The 20,965-nt window shown below is 42.5% G+C and overlaps 1 protein-coding gene across 5 annotated transcripts in view; it reads left to right on the top strand.

The window, feature by feature from the left end:
• AFF2 (ALF transcription elongation factor 2) overlaps positions 1–20,965 on the top strand; it is a 443,996-nt gene that overhangs the window by 381,595 nt on the left and 41,436 nt on the right. The window lies entirely within an intron of this gene.

Below are 20,965 nucleotides of genomic sequence, written 5' to 3'. Positions count from 1 at the left end.
CATCTCTTCGGAGAAGTACTGTGAGGATTGAGGTAATTTATGTCAAGTACTCAGTCCCTGGCACAAAGTAGTTGCTCAATAAACAGGCACTCTTACTCCTATTATCTCTTATTAGTGGTTTACTTTGTCAGTCATCGAAGCCACCAATCTTACCTAATTCACAAAACACACACTTTTACATTTATTTGCATTCATTCATGCATCAAATATTTAAACGATACCTACCAAATGCCAGGCACTGTTTAGGAACTAGAGACACAGCACGAAACAAAACAGTCCAAAGCTCTGCCCTCATGGAATTTATATTCTACTGGGTGGAGCTACACAGTAAATGACGTAAGGATATAATGACAAAATATGTTTCAAGATGATATGTGCTATGGAGAGAAATCAGGGAAGAGTGCTAGAGAGGGATGGGGTGGAGTCGCAATGGGTGGTCAGGGAAGGCCTCGCTGAGAACTGGCATCTGGGCAAAGACCTAAAGGAAATGAAGCCATGAGCCCTGCAGAAGCTTAGGGGAAGAGCATTCCAGGAAGAAGAATAGCACATGCAACGGCCCCGGGGCAGGCATGTACCTATGTGCCTGGTGTGCCTAGAAACAGTAAAGAAGATAGTTCAGTTGCAGCAGAGTAAGTAAGGGTAAGAATGTTAGCAGAGGAGGTCTGTGTGTTCACTTGGAATCATTGTACAAGAGATGGTGGGCCACTGGAAAGACTTGGGCTATGACTCTGAGTTGGGAGCCACTGGGAGATTCTGAGCAAAGGAGAAACCTGATCTGATTTCTGTCATAATAGGGTCACACTGCGGTTACTGGGGAGAAATGACTGTGGGGGGCAGGTGAGAATGGTGATGGCTTGGACTATGGTGGTGAGGGTGGTGACTGGTGGATGGATTAGAGACATATTTTGAAGGGAATGCAGATAACATTTGCTGATGGGTTCACTGAATGCAGATAGGAAAAAAAATACGGAAGTCAAGAATGATTCCAAGATTTTTAACCTGAGCACTTGAAAAAGAATGCTGTTGCTATTAACTGCCTAATTCATTATAATTATTATCAACAACCTGATAACAATGAGATCATATGGAAATATTGGAATAATCTTTTCCAACAAGTGGACCAGGAGAATGTTAGTCACTTGCTGTCTTTCTAATACTAATATTGAAGGGGAAATGTGCAAAATACATAAGAATGTTTCTCTTAAGCCAGCAGCTCTGAGTTTGGACGTTCCTCAGAATCACCTATGAAGCTTATTAAGAAATCCAGATAAGTGATCACCCCCTGAGACCTATGACCCTGAGACTCTCTGCTTTAAGCACACACACCGTGTTGTCACTGTTAGGTTTTTACACCATTGAGTCTGTCAAATGCCTGGTTTGTGGCCCCTCACTAACAAGCTCTTAGAATAAAATAGCTGATTGTTTTAAATAAAATGTTCTCCTTCTCTGGGATGTCTGTACTCATCAGCTCCTGTTCAGCACCAAAGCAAATTGGCCACAGCTGATCTTATCAAGGGAGGAGGGGTTAGGAGGTTGATTGACTCACTCACATGACCTTTCACTCACTGAACATACTGCTGATTGGCCTCAGTGAGAGAGATGGATTCATAAATCCCCAGCGTCATCTATAGCTACACGATTCTCTGATACTCTGATTCTGCTCTGTCATTATGAAAGCGTTAATAGAGGAAGGCCATTAGAACGGCGTTATTTACTAAACCAGAAGCCTAACTGACGGTGATGGATATTTTATTTAAATTAAGTATGGGGATTAATCCCCAACCCCTGCAGGATAGCATAGTAGCAAGAGACCACAGCCTTTGGAACGAGATCCTTAAGCAAGTTGCTTCACTGCCTAAACCTCCGTTTTCTCACCTGTCAAATAGTATCCAGTGGGTTTTCCTGGCAGAGGACCTGGCACACTGTAGGAGCCTAATAGTCATCGTCATCATCACCATTGATATTAACTGAAGAATAATTCGTAAGCAGTATGCATTTTCAACTGTCATTACAGAAGGCTGCAAATAACTTTGTGAAAGCATATGTTTAAAGATTTTGGTACTTGTTCTCCAATGGATCTTTCTGAAAATACACATATGGATGAACGATTGGCAGAAATAGAGCAGAACTTTTCAAAATGTGTTCCGGCAAAACAAATAGAAAAACAACCAAAAGGCGGTATTGTTGCTTCCTAGCCATTCACTGGCTGTTAGGCCTCAGACAAGTCACATATTAAGAGCTCAATAACATTACGGGCGCCTGGGTGGTGCAGTCGGTTGAGTGTTAGACTGTTGGTTTCTGCTCAGGTCATGATCTCAGTATCGTGAGATCGAGCCCTGCTTTGGGCTCCACGCTCAGCATGGAGTCTGCTTGAGATTCTCTCTCTGCCCCTCCCCCCACTCATACTCCCTCTCTCTCTCTCAAATAAATAAATAAATAAAATTTTCTTTTTAAAAAAGAACTCAATAACATTAAATATTATTAGTATTACCATGACTACATGCAATGTGAATATTAATGGTGATAAAAAAAGATTTGGGTAGAAGAATGTTGAACAAAAGAAGATGTATATGCTCCACCTCCTAATAACTTTTGTAGGTCTTATACTCAGGCATCAAAGTCAGAGGAGAGAGGAACTGATTTTGAAATTAGATTTATATGAGACTTCCTCTTTATAAGCTGCAGATTGTTGGGGTGCCTGGGTGGCTCAGTCGTTAGGCGTCTGCCTTCGGCTCAGGTCATGATCCCAGGGTCCTGGAATCGAGCCCTGCATCGGGCTCCCTGCTCCACGGGGAGCCTGCTTCTCCCTCTCCCACTCCTCCTGCTTATGTTCCCTCTCCCGCTGTGTCTCTCTCTGTCAAATAAATAAATTTAAAAAAAATTACTATAAGCTGCAGATTGTTGATAGGCTAACAATAAGCTAAAATTTTCTGTCATTAGAAACTATATATATATTCCATGTATATATAGGGAATCTGTTCATTCTCATGTACTTCCAAGCTCAAATTTCATATTCCTACCATCCTCCCGTACCTCAGTAGCTCATTTTCAGAGGTAATGCTATTGGTGCTCTTTGCTCTCGGGGACAAGGTAAGTCCGTATCACCTCATCCCAGACCTTCTGCAACTCTCTCCGCCCCCCTCTTCCAACTCTGTGATCTTCAGTTTCGGGTGAAGACACAACTCCCCCAACCATGTGATCTTTAGTGTCAGGTGAACTCACCTCCCCCTAGAGGCGGGAAAGGAGATGAGAACTTTGCGCAAGCACAGAGCCCCAGCTCTGCGACCGCCACATAATCATGAAGCTTGCCTGCAGTTTGACTATTTCACAATAATTGCCATGTTTTCAATAAGAATGATAAAAAGGCAGATACAAAGGCAAATATCAAGGCCTCTGGCTGACAAAAGCAGATTTCAGAGAGAAATGAGAAAATAGCAACTGACTTCAGCAATAAAGAGAGTATATTTTATACTCCAGGTTTTTTTTTTTTTTTTCGTTTTGTAAAATCATGACTTTCTAGTAAATGACATCCCAGAAGATATTTATCAAAGAGGGAAAGCTGTGGAAAGGAGCACCTTGCATTCGCTTTAATATTTCGCCTTTTCTTTTGACATTTTCTTGCCTAGAGATCTAATTCCATTAAATATGTACATTTTTTTTTTGGCTGGAAGTCTTCTTCATGTATCTTTCAGATAAATCTTAAAAGTACATAAGGTCTGTAGGGCAGCTTTTTTTAAGTGCAAATGAGACACACAGTAGAATATTGTCTATGAGGGTTTCCAAATTATTTATATTCCTGCAGAGCTTTACGTTGCACTTCCTGTGATAATGGTAAGAGGAAAGGTAAGATTCCACTGCGCCTTCTGTGGAGCACTGTCAAACCACATTAGTCATATTAATGTCTGACAGGCAGGGACTTTCTTTGGCTGATCGCTACTTTGATTGGCTTTATTAAGCATTGTCATGACTGTAACTTTGCCTGATGGACAAGGTAAATAGGAGTGTGACAAAGCGTCAAGTTAGCAGTGAGCTGGGTAATATTCCATTGTGCCTTTGCAAATGGGCGTGGGTTGACTCTTCTGCTTCACCATTAGACTTCTCTAGAACCTTGCTTGGAGCGAAAGTGCTTGCTAAATTGGAAGGATTATATTCCAGATTCTAGAAACACTGTGGCGGGAATTCGGATATTTTGGAGTAGACTCTTCAAGCCTAAAAGCTTTTTAAAATTTACTTATTCTTATTTCTTATTTTTTAATTTTAATTCCAGTATTATTATTAACACACCATGTTATATTAGTTTCAGGTGTACAATATAGTGATTCAACAATTCCATGCATCACCCGGTGCTCATCACAATAAGTGCACTTCTTAATCCCCATCGCCTGTCTCACCCATCCCCCACCCCCTCCCATCTGGTAACCATCAGTTTATTCTCTAGAGTTAAGAGTCTGTTTCTTCAGTTCATCACCCCCAAAAATCCCTTATAGTTAACCCCTTAGTAGTAGACTCCTCTACACATCCCAGCCTCTGGAAACCATCGATCTACTCTCCATCACAGGAGTTTTATCTGTCAGAGTGTCATATAAATGGACTCGTACGGTATGTATCCTTTTGAGTCTGGTTTCTTTCATCCATGTTGTATGTGTCAGTAGTTTGTTCCTTGTTTTCTGCTGAGTAGTATTCCATTTGGGATGTATCACCATTTATCTTGTTGGAGGAGATTTGGGTGATTTCCAGTTTGAGGCCATTATGAATAAAATGCTATAAATATTCAAAACAGAAAGAGTCTGTTTCTTGGTTAGTCTCTTTTTTTCTCTTTGCTCATTTGTTTTGCTTCTTAAATTCCACATGAGTGACATCATGTGGTGTTTGTCTTTCTCTGACTTATTTCGCTTACCATTATACTCTCTACTCCATCCATGTTGTTGCAAACGGTAAGATTTCATTCCTTTTTATGGCTGAGTAATATTCCAGTGTGTATATATGCCACATCATCTTGATCCATTCATCAATCTATGGACACTTGGGCTGCTTCCATATCTTGGTTGTTGTAAGTAATGCTGCTATAAACGTAGGGCGCATGTATCCCTATGAATTAGTGTTCTTGTATTCTCTGGGTACATACCAAGTAGTGTGATTGCTGGACTGTAAGGTTGTTCTGTTTTTAACTTTTTGAGGAACCTCCATACGGTTTTCCACAGTGGCTGCACCAGCAAACTTAAAATCTTGCATCCATAATTTCTTCTCTTTATTTTTCGTTCCCTACATCTTCAACCATTTCCTGCATTCATAGGAAAGCAAACTCTCACCATAAAGATTCACAAACACAGGATTTAGAATGTCACCTTTTATGGGTAATCATCGTGGTGGGGTCAGGGGGGCTGCAGTTGGGGGGACCCAGAGTTGGAGTAATCTATATTTGTTTTCTGCTCTGCAACGGAACTCCTGCTTCATTACTATTTTCTGGGTGTTATCTTTATAGCAGGTAAGACCTCAGTAAAACAAGAGAAAATGCAAAGTCATTGAATAATTAAAGTTCATCATAGCACCGAGAAACTACTGCAGGGCTAGAATATTCAGGTTGGCGTGTGACATTATTCAGAAGCTCAGGCCTGCAGTGCAGGCTCTAGCCTCCTCAGACAAGCCAGCAGAATTCATGGCTGCCACTGGCCTGTGGCCCTGTGGGACAGGAGAGGAGACCACAGTGAAGAGTAGCTTTTCCTTTGCATTCTGAAAGCAGGAAACAAGTCTCTGTGATCATAAGATTCTCTGCTTTCAGTTGACCCATCTGAAGGCAATGAGACTGAAAGCAGATCCTACATGTTCTCACTACACCCACGCATGTGCATGCAAGCGCACACACACGCACACACACAGATTGTAATTACACAAGGTGACAGAGGGGTTAACTAGCCCTATTGTGGTAATCATTTCACGATATACAAGTGTATCGAATCATCACGTGGTACATCTTAAACTCACACAATGTGATATGTCAATTATATCTCGATAAAGCTAGGGAACAAAATAAAGACAGTGAGACTAGACATTAGAAAGACAAATGTGAGAGCCCAGAGCAAAAGAAAGGGGACGAAGGGGAAAAATCTAGTCCTAAACGCAAATAAACCATGTCCCCAATCCACCTTCACCAGTTGGTTCATCAGAGATATCTTTCCACGGGAAGAGCTCGTTCTTCTTTTCTTTGGATCATTGGATAATTGCCATAGCTTGACTCAACCAATTTTCCTATCACTGAAGACAAGGATGTGTTGAAGTTACTACACGGTGGAGGAGATGGTGGGAATGAAAGGAGAGCACAAAATCTGTTGCTTTTGCAAAATTGTCATCGAAAGGATAGCCAGAACATAAATGATACTGTTTTGGCTTCAAAAGGGTAAGCAGGTGTCTTCGAAGTCCCAAATGAGCTGTGTACAAGCTTGTACAAACAAGCGCAGAATCAGGCCTGTTTGTTATTCACACAAACAGAGTTTAAACCATCTGAATTCCACAGTTCCCAGAATTCAGATGGTGCACAATGGTCCATAATGAGCAGCACCTGTGCTTACCTCAATTACCAGACAGTTCTGAACAACGGCAGAAAGGGCTTACTAGAATTTTTTTTCAATAATAGATTTAGTTACGTCTTTCATAATTGGATTCAAAAGCTCAAAATTTCATTTTGCAACTTGTTCATAAAATTTGTATGAAAAAGTCTGGCATTTATTCAAAAGAAATAGTCTGTGAAGGAAAAATTGCAAAACAGCCAACCGCTGGTAACTAAGCAGCCAAATTATAGTCCAAGCGCTTGGCAAATACACCATCTTTTTATTATTTCAGTAATTGAATTTCTGTTAAAGCGTGGAGCATAATTTAACATGAGGAATTTATTTATAATACAATAGTGTTTCAGTAATAAATGCATTATTATTGTCACTTTTAATGGAGTCTTATGTATGCCCTCGGAGACTACGTGGCAGACTTTGAGACAGCCAGTGCACCAGTGTTGTTTGTAGACAATTGAATTAATTGGAGACAGGGTCATTAACTCGACCTGAATACCTCTGATTGCTTCTGTAAATAAGGTTAGAGAGCAAATGGCTAATCTTCATCGTCATTATAGATTCCTCTTACATTTTCACACTGCCTTGTATGTTAAGATCATTTTGCTAAGCAGCTTTTCAGACTCTCCCCATATTTACAGTATTGTCTTGCGTGGCACATCACCATAATTGTATCAGACTTACATTACATTCTCCATACCTTTATAAAACACGATACTAGAACCTCTGTTGAATCACAACTCATAAAAACCATCAGACCAATAAATGAATAAACCACAGCGTATAAGCCATCGTATTAAAGGAAAGTAAAATCGCAGAGCAAAAGTTGCTTTGGTCTCCTCTTGCAGATCCGTGTACAATTTGGAAACACAATTAACACAGGATGGGCTCCCGAAGATGCGGTCTCTAAAGAAAGAGCACAGCAAGGGAAGCTTTGATTAAAATCTCTGTATGTTCCAGTTGAGGCTGTGCCCTTTCTTACCCTTCTGTGGCAACGTTAATAACATGCAGATTATAGGAAGTTGAGTTCTTTTTCCCTGTTCATTCTGAAATGGAGTTAACTAAGAACTGTTTGAAATGTAACTATTAAAAACTTTTAAATATTTGACTTGTTATTTTTCATAGATTAGAGGCATATGAGATATGTGGGGGGGGGGTTGGGGAAAAAAATTCTCCCCTTCTAATGACTCAAATAATTCAAAAAGACATATACTGGAAACATTTCTAAAAATAGTCTTTCTCAAGTCATTTAAAAATATAATTCAGAAAGAAAAGACCATTAAAAATGGACAATATTATGTTGAATAATGAGACTTTTACAAGATACCAGAATGAGGCAGGGGAAGAGGAAAAAGGAAAGAAAAGTAATTCTGTGTTTTATTATTTTTCTTGACAAGATAAAAAAAATTACTGAAAATATCAAAGAGATCATCGGTACTAGATCTGTACTACTAGGTCATTTATGCTACTAGAAAAGTGGGTTAATTCTGTAATACGCCATAGCTCCAACACCAGGAATTTATCATTGTCCAGCCACCAACTGGAAGCCTATCAGTTTTTTCCAGCTCTACTGAGGTAGGACTGACAAATAAAAATTGTATAGATTTCAGATGTACACTGTGTCATTTTTATAGGCATATACATTGCAGAATGATTACCACAATCAAGCGAATTGACACATCCAATACCTCACAAGATCACCTTCTCTGTGGTGAAAACACTTGATACCTACTCTCTTAGCAAATTTCAAGTATATACTACATTATTATGAACTCTGGTCACCAGGCTGTACGTTAGATCCCCACAACTTATTTATCTTACAACTGAAAATTTGTACCCTTTGACCAACATATCTCTTTTCCTCCCAACCACCCAGCCCCTGGTAACCACCATTTTTCTCTCTGCTACTGAGTTGGACTTTCTCTTTTCTTTTCTTTTTTTTTTTAGATTCCACATGTAAGTGAGCCCATGCAGTATTTTTCGTTGTGCCTGGCTTATTTCACTTAGCATAATGTCCTCCAAGTTCATCCATGTTGTCTCAAATAGCAGGATTTCCTTCTTTCTTAAGGCTGAATAATACTCCATTGTAAATACGTAGACTGCATTTTCTTTATCCATTCATCTGTTGGCAAACACTGAAGTTGTTACCATGTATTGGAAGCCTGTCAGTGTTCACGAGTTTCATGGCTAACCGAAAGAGTTCACATTTCCCTTGGCTACTTAATGAGTCTTGTCCAACAGATAGAAAAATAACCACCATTTCAGTTCTTTTGGACTTTTTTTGCCTTTATATATTATTTGTAGAACTAACATATGATGAGACTTGAGTAATAGTTGGTCCTCGTACATGTGAGTGTACATTTGTGTCTCCTCTTAAAACGTGACTTGAACCCAAATAGGGGTTAATGCCAACAATGTATCTTCTCTGTTAAATGTCGAATGCCCAGTGTGTACTACATAAGTCAACATTTCTGTCCTTAGCCAGCTAATAGCGACATTATTTTTAAAACTAATATTATGTACCTCACTTGAAGGATGATACTGCTCCCAATATTGCTTTACTTCTCAGCCAGCCGTCTTAACTGATGCCGAAACTATTTTACTTCCCTCGGTATTAGCCATCTTGGACTTTAGCCAATAGATGTATACACACATATACTGTCACTCACGAGGCACGTGCACACGCTCACACACCTCCACACACACATTCTCTCTCATTCAAACACCTTGAATTGGGGCATAGCTGTCTGAAATAATCTATTGAAACATAATTACCGTCAAAGGGAACATTTTAACTATAACCTTTCTGGAAAATATTTCTTCCAACATTATTTGTTTTGTTTTGTTTTGTTTTTTGCCCACATTTCCAGTTGACAGAGTCATGTACCCAGATCTTGTTGTGATGAAGCTGGAGCAGTGTAGACTCCTGGAAACTGCAATGGAATTGGAGATGCCGTTGACACCATCAGGCTAAAAAACATAGTCACATCTCACTGAAAGTACTTGTCTCATGTGCTTTGCTAGTGAGCATATCTTTCTTGTTCTGCGTGTTTAACGCCCCTAAGTTGTGAATGCTTTGTCTTCACTGTAACTCCGTAAGATGGACCTTTGTTTGGGCTCAGCCGGGGAGGGGGGGCCCTGTATGCTTGTGACTTGCTATGGACATAACTCTCAGGACAGGCACGTTCCCAGGTTTTTCTGCTGACCACAAATGTTATTTGCTTAGCCTCACAAGGCATTTTTAATTGTCTGTTTTTAAAGTCCTTTTTATTCTAAATTCTGCCTTCTTTGGAACTGCTGAATTTCCCCAATTCTCTGCATGACACATTTCTCCACATGACAGATCCCTCTTAATGACAAAACCGAACACCCTGACCTTATTACTACCAGCCTGTTTGTCATTATCACAGATCCTGCCAGTTCTTGGAGAAATGCCTAAGTTTGTTTCCATTTCTTTCTAGGTCAGCTTTTAAGTGGCTCTGTGTTCATTTGTGACACGGGATGGCCATTCTTGTTGCTATTGATCTAGATTCAAATGTAAGCCCTGCCATTCCATATACAGGGGTCAGTGTTGATGAAGGCTCCCTGTGTTCAGCTCTCTTATTCCTGGTGGCTTGACCAGACTTTTGTCTAAAGCACGTTGGGTGCAAGATGAGGCAGGTGTGGCCCCCTCTCCTCTCATTTGCACTTGACCTCCCTTAATTGAGCATTGATGAGAAGGGAGGCTGTTAGCTGGTAGGCAAGATTTGGGGGCAGATAGCATTATAGGATTAAGAAGATCCAGTGTTTCCTTTGCTGTCATTCAGAGTAACAGGCATAGGAAACTCTTTGTAGAATAGCTGGGCTTTTTGACTTAGAGGGCTTCTGTATAGAAGATTTCTGATGTCATCTTTAAATATGACATTGAGAGTCTTAGGCAAAGAATGGGAGTGAATTCTTGTGGAAACTGTCATTTTTTTTTCCCCTGCCTGTTTATTAATGGTCTTTGTGATTTATAGTAAACGCTAGGGAGGATTTTCAGGCCCATTTATCATGGGAAGGGAACACCTTCTTGTTCTTAATGTGAGTGTGTCATAATTAGCAAGGCATGTGGGCTAGGAGATTTAGTTCTATCTTTTGTGAATGTCCTTCAACCTCATATTTAATCCCAAATTGATTGAATATTTTTTCTTCCATGAGGAAATTAATTATGCCACTAGAAAAACCATCAAGTAGAAAGGGAGTTAATATCAAGCACAATGTAGACTGGGCTGGTTAATGTATCAAAATGATATGACAAGAGTAGCTCACATTTCACACAAATCGGAATAATGGAAGCATCATTTTAATTAAAAATAGGAAGGTCTGTGTGTATGTGTAGCACACATTTTCAGTAAGAGCCACACCATTTATTTCTCATGTTCATGCATGTATGTGCACTCTGCAACCCATTGACGGCTGTTGCTCTAAATGCCGATTATATTAAAAATGGCCATCCCGAGAAGTTGCGTTTTTGCCATGGAACTGAAGCTGAAGAAAGAGGCAGGCGCTGTCATGGGCTAGCATCCATCCAACCAGTTGAAAGATTATAAATCCATCACCAGGCAACCTATTTGCTTAATTGTTTTCATCAAATTAACTTACAGTTCAGGAAGTTTTGGTGTTGCCCAGGCCTGCCTACGTTTTGACTTCTGTTGAGAGTCAGCGATACATAGACATTTTGTAGTTAAGTATTGTTCTTTACCAGGTGACCTTGTCTGTGCGGATTTTCTACTCCTTATGAGGCCATTTGGAATATTTTTTCATAACAAGAAAATCACATACAAGTTATTATGCTCGGCACCTTAGGATATACAAAATGACTGTAAAGTCTGGCACCTGCCCTCACGAAATGGACAATTATGTTGCATAGGCAGGAGGTTAGCCCAGTGAAATACTTTGAGAATAATTAAGTAATAAACGGTGATGCAGTTAGTGCAAAGAAATCAGAACAGGGAGGTATCAATGAGAATTAAAGTCATTGGAAAAGACCTTATGTTATTTGAATTTGAGCTTAAAAGATAAAGATTTAAACAAGCAGAAGAGATGGGGGAGGAAAGTGTCATTCTAGACAGAATAAACAGGCTAAGCAAAGGTGTGGGGGCAGTTCGGGAAGAGGGAGGAGACAAAAGTCGCAGATGTGCTGGAAAGAGAGGGGAAATCCAAACTGGCACTAAGGTAGGGTGGTGACGGAGAAAGATCTCGGCAAATCCCGTAGAGAAGAGCACATCTGCCCGTGAGGGAGTCATTGTGAATTCCGAAACCAAGAGATCTCATGTTGTACATGGTCACTGGGACCAAGTACAAAAGAAGTCAAAGCTTTTAGTCCAACAGGGAGCGAGGTCAAGGAGAGGAAGGGAAGGACACCTGATTTGCAATGGGAAGTGGGCAGGACAGGGGTTGGTGGTCTCAACTGAAAGCAGTCTCTGTAGATCAAAGAGTTACAAAGCCTGATTACTGGGCTTATAGAAGTTTTTAGTGGTGAGGAAGCAGAACCAGCATGCGTTGACCACATCTTTAAGAAGTGTCTGTGATGGAGGAAGTTCAGCGACTGCTTTCTGGTTTGGAACCTGCAGCCTCATCCCACCGAGCAGGGCTTTTACTGCTGATGTTTGTAATATATTTCAGGCCCTATTATGAAGACACATTTAATAAGGAAATTGAGTTTTATTTTAGAAATTATGGATGTGACATTGAATGCCATTCATCGATCTCCCTGCCATCCCACATACAGGAAGGTTTTTTTTTTAAGGTATTACTTTTATAATTTAAAAAAACCTTTATTTTAAAAGCACACATATCAGTACTCATAAATCTATGAGGATATTATTGGAAGAATCATAAGAAACATTAACCATGGAAAACGTTGGAAAACAAGGTGATGGGGACAGTAGAGGGTCCGAAGATCTACTTTTCCCTGTGTCCCTTTCAGTAACTTTTGAATTCAGTAACATGTTAATCATCTATTTAAAAACAAATACAATTTTTGAAAAGACACAATGATGTGAAACATAAAGGGCATTTAAATTTCCCCTAGTTAATCCTCACAAACTATTCATGTATGTGGAAGAGTTATCCGCCGTGAGCTGTAAATCTCCTCCTCCGGACTCCGTGAGATTTGTCATTTGAGTCAAATGCAGCACGGTTTTGCTAGCATAGAGCACTGATGGCCTTCAGTGTTTTCAGCATCACCTTCTTGCAGACTATCTCATTCAGCCATTTGGAATTAATTCTGTGTCCCCGCTGCCTTTCGGTATGATGATGAGGGTGAGTTTTGTAGTGGATCCCCGATTGCTTTCATTTCCTCGAGCCGACTTGGCGTTGCCAAAATAGTCACAGTAGCCTGGTGAAACCGCCCCTCAGACCCCAAGCGCACGACTCTGGCTTAGAGGCTCTGGAGCTTCGTGGCCAAGGTGGTGAGGATACCTGCTGTATCCAGCCCCCACTCACTGTTCTTAGGGCAACCAACTGAGGTCATGGGAGTGAAAATGCTAGAACATTATCAAGTGCTCTGCAGTTAAAAAATATTTTGGTCTTATTGTTCCAATGATGACAGGATGCTATAGGCATAGCATCTTCCCTGAGATCTATAGAGAAGACTTATTTAGGGCATTATTCTAGGGTGTCTTAGGTTCACGAAGCATTTACAGAGTGAGTGAGTGAGTGTGTGTGTGTGTGTGTGTGTGTGTGTGTGGTTGTTAAAGCCTCTGGCCATAGAAGCTTACCTTCTAAATCAAGTGTCTGTGATACATCAGGTAACAAATCAGACATGAAGGGGAGCAGACAATACTGAGAAGGAGATTGGCACTGAGAGACATCAAAGAAGAAATGTAGTCTAGGGAGAGATTGGAAGAGGGATGCCCACTTCCAAATCAAGAGGCAGCTCTAAGCACGATGGGCAGCAGGAAGAAGCCATCAAGCAAGGAAAAAGGCAGAGGCCTGTGCTGAGCCGCTCTGAGCCTATCTCCAGCCTCTTTGTATTCTCCTAGCACCTTCAGCCCATCTACTGCCCAGGCTCTCGTGCCCATCTCCAGACCAGTTCTGTGCGTACAGTGAAGAGAGTCCTGCATGGAAGTGGCTTCCGGGTTTAAGGCACCCGGTCAAAGTACATACCCTCCTCCACGTCAGATTTGTGACTGATGGAGCTCTTTGTTGGAAGGCTTAGACCTTGTTAGAGATTCCTGGCATCCGGCCCTCTCTGCATTCCTTATGAATGTGAATCATTCATTCTCTGCTCTGGTGGAGAGCAGGGCTCACGGGAGTCGGCGTTCACAGCCACTTACCTGCCTTCATTCTCTCCCTTGCTCCCATTTTTGTCAATGCACTTTAAAGGCAAAAGGGACAAAAAATACTTGGCTGGCTATGATTTTTTGCCACATGTTTAGCTGTTTGATGGAAGCAGCTCTGACCGGTAGCAGAAAAGCCTGTGTGGCTTTTAATTATTTCCAGAAGACTTTAAATGCCACTGTATTCTCCCAAATGCAAAGCGTGATGCTCTCACGACATCACTGGCCCATGGTGCTGTCTCCCGTAGACGGTGCTAGACAAAAGCCAGGTGCCTTGGTTTGGGTTTGGTTTTTTCATTTCTTTGAAACTGCACGTTGAACTTTGTCCCCCAGTATCCTTAAAACTATTTTTCACCTTGACATTGTTTGGTACTAAGTCTCAGTATTCTGGAAGTAGTAAGAGTGTCCCACTGCTCAAAGCTGCCTTTGAGCCTCTCAGTGAGCCACAGGCAGGTAGCCTCGGGAACGTAGTAAGCTTCTCAGAAGGAATCTGATGCAACCTCTTCAGCCACAATTGCCCAATTAGATTTAAAATGGCATAGGGTGGTCCAATTTGTCTGTTGCTAAAGGAAGACAGAATAATTATGGAAACATAAAACCCACAGTTGATCTCAGAAGTGTGTTTTTGCCCTCAGTTTCAAATTCACCAACTTATGTTTTGCCCCAGCAGCTTATGTCTGAATAGCCCATGTAGGTTTTAGCCTCGCTCCTCTCCACGTGGCCCACTGACCAGGAATATCAGCGTCACCTGGCAGTGCGTTGGAAACGCAGGACTCGGGCTCCATCCAGGCCTAGCAAATCTGAGACTGTGTGTTAATGAGTCTCCCGCTGAGCCGTGTGTACACTAACATTTGAGAAGTCTCACCTAAATGCACTCACTCGGTCCTCTCATAGCCTATGTGATATAATAGACCCATTTTACAGATGAGGAATCAGAAACCCTATGTTAAGTGCTTAAGTATCCAAGGTGACACTCAAGAGATCATCTGACTTCCAATCCCATCTTCTTCCCACTAGATTAAAACTACCTCTTTAAAACTAGTAGGGGAGGGAGCTCTCCTCTGTTGACTAGATGGGTTTCTGCCTGGTTCATGAATCTTATTAGCCAATTAGATCTTTAAAATTAAAAAAAAAATACAGAAGAGGAAACATAGCCATTTAGATGTGTGAAATAGACTGAAAATGGAGACAGGCCACAGGCAGGAAAAGAAGACAAGGGCCTGGGGCTGGTCAGTCCCCAAAAGGCTAACCAAGGGACACCCAGGTAGCTCAGTCATTAAGTGTCTGACTCTTAGTTTCGGTCAGGTCAAGAGCTCAGGGTCGTGAGATCAAGCCCCGTGTTGGGCTCCATGCTGGGTAGAGCCTGCTTAAGATTCTCTCTCCCTCTCCCTTGCCCCTGCCCTTCCCGCTCTGTCTCTCTCTCTCTGTGAAATAAAAAATAAATAAATCATTAAAAAGAAAAAAAGGCTAACCAAACCATGACTGGTTGCAAATCAGATGTAATTGTGAAAAGCCATTGCCAAAATCACTCATCAGTATCACCTCAGAAAGGAAGTAGGTGTCAGGTAAGTTAGGACAAAAAGGCACTAACTGCTGGTGATCCAGACATGTGAGAAGCCGGTCAACTCCAGTTCTTCTGAAAGTTCCAAATGATCGACTTGCAGCTTCTCTGGAAGTTCATGGACCACTGCTACGGGGGTAACCTCCTAGTGCCTTCCTGGCACCGAGCTCTGGCTCCCAGAGACCCTGTGATTACATTGGGGCCGCCCAGATTATCCAGGATCAAACCCCCATCTCAAATCCTGAATATATTCCTATCGGCAAAATCCCTTTTGCCACGTGAGGTACCGTATTCATAGGTTCTAGGGCTTAGGATGTGGACATCCTTGGGGAAGTCGTTATTTTGCCAGTCACGGATCTCTTTAGTCAGTCAGGACTTTAAACAATGTCACGTTCAGTAACTTGCCCATGAAAACGAGTGTGAGTGGATAGGTGTGCATCTCTTTATTACTCCTTGCAAATAAGTTGAGCAGATCCCATTTCAAACATCAGGATCAGACAAAGGGGCAGATACCCAGTGTGCACATGTTGGACAAAGATTATCTCCAGTGTAACACAAATTACAACTGGATGGTGATTCGCTTATCTGCTCATCAACAGGGTTAGTGCATTAACACACAAGACACTTGATCCTGAGTTGCTGGTGATAATACAAAGCATTTTACTTCCAAACTGTGTTTGGGGGCCACCCCAGGGAGGAGGACATGCTGCTGGTAACACCCTCTCCCTCCTTTCTGCCCAATCCCTGTTTCCACAAGGACAACTCTGCCTTTATCTGCTTTATGTATTATGCTCCTTCGTGCACTTTCTATTGGATAAGGGGGCTAAATGGATTTCCTGGGGGTGGGTAGGATACATGTCAGAACTACTGATTCAGACTAAAAATGGATTCCTCCTACCCCCTGGCTGGGATAGGTCCAGGGTTCAGAGTATCTGCCTCCAGTGGCCTAGCATGGTGAGGCAGATCTTTACTCCAATTCTGGAACCCAGAGTTCAGAGAGGAGACTGAGGAAGAGAGGTAAAATCAGCAATAAATGTTGATTCCTTTGCCCCAGGGCCATCCCTTACAACTTAATGATGACTTCAGATATGGAAGCATTTCAAATTATCTGGTAGACACACGTTTGATCCCTATAAAACTGGAAAAGGGTCATGTTGATGAAATTCATACAAGTCTCAACTAAAGACAAGGGTTTAATACAGGACTCCCCATCAAACATCTCCTGCTACATGCCTTTGGCACATCCTGGTCATGTGCTAAATATGTTGCCAAGATCAATACGTCGGGGCTTGCTTGTCGGACCCTTCCCACGTACTTGTCCCACCACAAAGTTGTCATCCGTTCTGGAGCCTTTCTTTTTTGATGCCCACACAGCTTGATTGAGCAGAGTGGCCAATTCATCATCCCTGTTTATCTCCTGAGAAAGGAATTTACAGTTAAATTAGGATTAGAATCAGCACTGATGCAGATGTTTGGCTCTCTGGAGGCTGTTAATCTGAATTAGTGAAAAGTCTGATTTATAAAATAGCCCTACAGAAATTCAGCCTTAATCCTCTGAGGCTCACACAAGAGCTCTGTGACTGATAAAGTGTTGCCAAGAGCAGGTCATTGCAGAGCTGCCTTAAGGAGCAGACTGGATTGTACAGACATGTCCCCACATGCTCCCTCTAGGGTCCTAAAAAGTCCCCCTCACAATCCTTTATACACTGTACATAAAGATCAAAATCTTTGAGGTGGAAAATACATTAAAGATCATCCAACCCCACTTGGGACCCACAGTAGGAATCTGTCTACCATGTTCTCTGTTGCTGGCTACCTGGTCATCTAAAGGCATTGAGCTCACTGGCCTACAAAGCCTTGGCTTCCTTCTGGGGCCAGATGTAGACTTCTTTTGAGAGAGGGCGAAGGAGGGAGGGGCAGGGGGAGAGGGAGAGAGAGAATCTTAAGCAGGCTCCATGCCCAGGGCGGAGCTCGATACGGGCTTGATTTCACCATCTTTCGATTGTGACCTGAGCCAAAGTCAAGAGACACGTGCATAACTAACTAAGCCACCCAGGGGCCCCAGTTGTAGATTTTTAAATCTTTCCTGATGTTGAGGTAAGATCTTCCCGACTAGATCTCTAGCTCGTTGGTCCCAGTTTTACCTTGGGAGGTAAAGCCCTCAGAACAAGCCCACCCCCTTTCACATAGGACAGACCTTCTGGGTTTTTGAAGACCGTCATCATCTGAACCTCCTCCCTCCCTGCCCCAGAATCTTCTCCAGGCAAAGTCGTCCCAGTTCCTTCATACGGCTTTCCGACACTCTTATCTTCTAGTATCACAAACTGAGCCCCTTTATTGCAGAAGAGGCCCGGTCAATGTAAGCATAGAGGGACTGTTATGTCTAGAGATTAGGGTGCCTGGACTACCACTCAAAACCCACCTTTCTCCCCTGGTATGCTGAAGCCTTCCCCACCAGGGCTAACCCTGCCCAGACAAGGCATCGTAAATGCCTCCCAAACTTCTCTCCCACTGGCCTGCTCTTGGATCCCCTTCCTAGTCCTGGATTTCCCCGCTAGGGTCTTTGACTTGCTAAGCCGGCTCCTTTGCCTTCCGTCTGGCCCCTGACCATGAGGACCTCCTAATTGGGGTTGGGGTTAAAACGAGCTTTCACTACTCACTGCAGACAGCTCACGCTGATGAACACAATAGCGGAATCGGATCTCTGAAAAGGTTGAGCCACTGACTTCAAAGTTCCTACAAATGTGGGTCCTTTGAGGAGTTTTATTACATTGGGGTGAAGTCATAGAGTACAATTGTAATATTTACAGACTATGGAGTAGATGGTTTAATATGTCAAATGTTAATGATTTTTAATATAACACATTATCTTTGTTGTAACCACTAGCATTCTTTTAAAAAGCAGTTGATTAAAATATGAGAGGAAATGGTGCATGGGAAATAATTCTAATACAGTTTGGTGAACGAAGAATGTGTAAGTTGCACATTACTCCCTCATCTCCTAGGCAGAACCAAGTATCACATGGGCTAGCTTTACTCGTAGCCACTTTAATATATATCCGGAAAATAAATTGGCAGTGTATGAAAATAAATGTAGCAGAAGGGGGGATTTAACTAGGTGAACAGCTAATGGGTCTCAGTGAAGACCTGTAAGTGAAATACTCTGATGATTTGCCCACTCGAAAGTTCCACTGTGGATTCTAGGCAAGAATGTGGTCCTTGGCCAGTCATTCCCATACTGATGCTTTTACTGCTGGGTGCAAGGTGGGCCCAGAGGAAGTGAGAGTCAGACAGACTCAAATATGTGGCTTACATTCCTCCGCAGGCTGGGTGCAGCCACATTCTCCAGCAAGCCCAGGAAAAGCAGATGGATGATAGAGGCAGAGGGAGGTACTGGAGAGAGCAATTTTGCTTCCATTTTAAACAACTGTTATTCCCTCCCTGTTTCCAACTGTGCAACTGCCCAGAGAAAGCAATTCTTTCTCATTAAGATGCTCAAGTTCTTCACCCCCAGTTGGAGTCCTCTTAGTACCCTCTCTGAATTCAAGTCCACCTTCCCTCTCGTCCCCAAGCATCCGTGTTCATCGGGGTGGGTATGAAAAGCTGGTGAGCCTCTTCCTGTTCTTTCTACACTAGTCTCCCTTAAGGGGAGATTGTCCATATTGACTGGCCGTGGGGTCCTTCCTGAGAACACAGCAAGAGACTTAGCCGTAAGAAGTCTTAGGGAAAATAATTTCAGGTCTCATTTTACTGGGTCTCAGTCAAGGTCACTCTGAGGTTTGAAAGAGTCTTTATTTCATATCCATATCTATCTATGTTTACTTGTACATATATAGTCCATTTTTCATATGTGGTTTCGGTCCACATCCACAATCCCTTAATCACAATTCTGAAATTGAAAAAGTCCTGAGAGCTGTCATTTTCTGGAACTTTGAGACAAACTCATTTCATGACAGAACCCGACCTCTTACTGTGAATGTTACTGTAGCAATATTAGTGAGTTTTATTAAGGGATCCTTCCCCAGATCCCACTTGTGGTATTATATATATGTGGTATATTCACATTGTTAAAATTAAAAAATCTGAACATCAGAATTCTTCTCCCCTCCAAAGGGCTTTGGATAAGGAACACCAGCTAAGTCCGTGAAGCTTTATTGTGGTGTAGCTGATGAGTAACTTTATTCTGGGAAATAAAACATCTGTGCTTTATGTGTATCACCTCAGTGCATTCAGTTTTAGGGGAATAATCCCTGGGATTGTTTTGTTTCTTACAGCAGTTGCTCAACAATAAGCCAGTAAACAGAAACTCTCTCCAGAAATATTCCAGAGTAAACCTAGACTCGAGTTTAGTAACATTAGGATAAGCGGAGTCTTATGAAAAACCAGACATTAATGCACAGATATGAAAGAAAACTAGAAAACCGCTTTTCACTTGCAAATCATAAATGTGAGCACGAGTTTGATTTTATCTCTGTCCGGCAGCCAGTCAGCTCAGGGCTGCGGCTGCTCCATGCTGGACCTGAAACGTTACTTGGGGGGAATTGAGGCCAAGTTAGCATAATGTCTGGATTGGTCTCATTAAATCTGTTCCCTCAGTCTTTATTTAGTAACCAAAGACAAAAACAATTGATTAGATTTAGAGGTACTTTGCATAAATATGGAGTCTTTACTGCCATTAAGGAGAGACCTGCAAAAGAACGCAGGGAAGGAGAGCGCTGGGTTGTAGGTCCCTGCCCCCACTGTCAGAGACGTAACACACACACGCACGCACGCACATGTGTGTGCGCTTTCCCAGGGGATACAGTCCCCTATTTCCTCTGCTTCTTCTAATCTCTTGGTGTATTTGGCAGAGAAATGTACTTTCAGATAGCATTTACTTAGCAGATAGCATTTTAAAATGAGCTTTGCTATATGAAAGAAAATACCTACCTGGGAGATTAAAAGGGCAGCCTTTAGGGAGGCAAGGCACATGGAATGAAAAGGCTCTCTGCATTGGATAGGGACTGACAAGGGGCCCATGCTGGCTTAAAGGGGATCCTGTTCCTTCCCAGGCAGCCGCGCAGTGTGGCTCCAACTCAGCGGGCAGAGAAACGGGCGCTGCTGAGGGGGTGGGGTGGGGGCAGGCAAGGAATAATGCTCTGTGCCTCCGGAGTCTTGGGCAGAAGGGTCCTTGGGGTCCCTCTCGCTCCAGATTGAAGGTGGGACCATAGGACGAGGTGCCCTCTGGGACGAGGACTGCACTCTCCTGAATGAGCCGGGGCGGGGCAGGGGAGAGCCCGGCCAGGAGCTGGGAGCATGAGCAGCAGTGAGCCCGGCCTCGCCACCATTGAACTTATCTCCAAAGAGGGGATTGGGCCGCTGAGATGGGGGGGGGAGATGAGAGTCCTCCCCACCCCCTGAGGCTGGAGCCCCACTTCTCACAGTGAGCCCGAGGACAGGGGGCGAGGACATCGCCCGACATGCCAAGAGGCAGTGGGGACGATTTGTTACGGGCACGGGGAGCAAACGATTAGTAAGGAAGATTATTGATTATCAATAAA

The sequence above is a fragment of the Leptonychotes weddellii genome, chromosome X (assembly GCF_054177405.1).
Source record: "Leptonychotes weddellii isolate Sample4059 chromosome X, ASM5417740v2, whole genome shotgun sequence".
Classification (NCBI taxonomy): Eukaryota; Metazoa; Chordata; class Mammalia; order Carnivora; family Phocidae; genus Leptonychotes; species Leptonychotes weddellii.
This window is presented reverse-complemented; position numbering and strand designations above follow the sequence as displayed.